This window comes from Equus przewalskii, unplaced genomic scaffold, assembly GCF_037783145.1.
Source record: "Equus przewalskii isolate Varuska unplaced genomic scaffold, EquPr2 contig_R1927, whole genome shotgun sequence".
Classification (NCBI taxonomy): domain Eukaryota; kingdom Metazoa; phylum Chordata; class Mammalia; order Perissodactyla; family Equidae; genus Equus; species Equus przewalskii.
The window spans coordinates 69,887-70,671 of record NW_027228527.1 but is presented as its reverse complement, the minus strand read 5'-3'; positions in this window follow the sequence as shown (position 1 = coordinate 70,671).

The window sequence follows — 785 nt, the reverse complement described above, 5'->3', positions numbered from 1 at the left end:
GGACACGCCAAAATCACCTGCGGGCTACGCCAGAACCACTTGGAGGACTCTCCGGGATGACCTGCCGGGCGTGCTGGAACCACCTCTCAGACATGCCAGAACCACGTGGCGGACAGTCCGGAATCACCTCTTGGGCATGCGCAACCACCTCTGAGACGTACCAGAACCACGAGCCGTACACGCCAGAACCACCTACGGGACAGACCGGAGTCACCTTTCGGGCATGCCGGAACCACCTGTCAGATGTGCCAGAAACACGTGCCGGAGACGCCGGAGACGCCGGAACCACCTGCCGAGCACGTCGGAATGACCTGCTCATCTCGCCTGAACCACCTGCTGTACATGCCAAAATACCTGCTGGCTACGCCAAAACCACTCGGTGGACTCTCTGGAATCACCTGCCGCACATGATAGAACCACCTCTCAGGCGTGCCGGAACCACGAGCCGCACAAGCTGGAAACACGTCCTGGACAGACTGGAACCCCCTGCCGGATACGCCGGAACCACCTCCCAGACAGACCGGAAACACCTGCCGGACCTGCCTGAACCAACTGTCGAGCACGCCGGAACCACATGCTCGACTCGCTGGAACCACATGCCGGACATGGCAAAATCACCTGCAGGCTACGCCAGAACCACTTGGCAGATACTCTGGAATCCCATGCCGGGCATGATAGCACAACCTCTCAGAAGTGCCAGACGCACATGCCGGACAGGCCGGAACCATCTCCCGGAGAGACCGGAACCACAGGAAACACTCGCCGGAACCACCTGCTTGACTCAC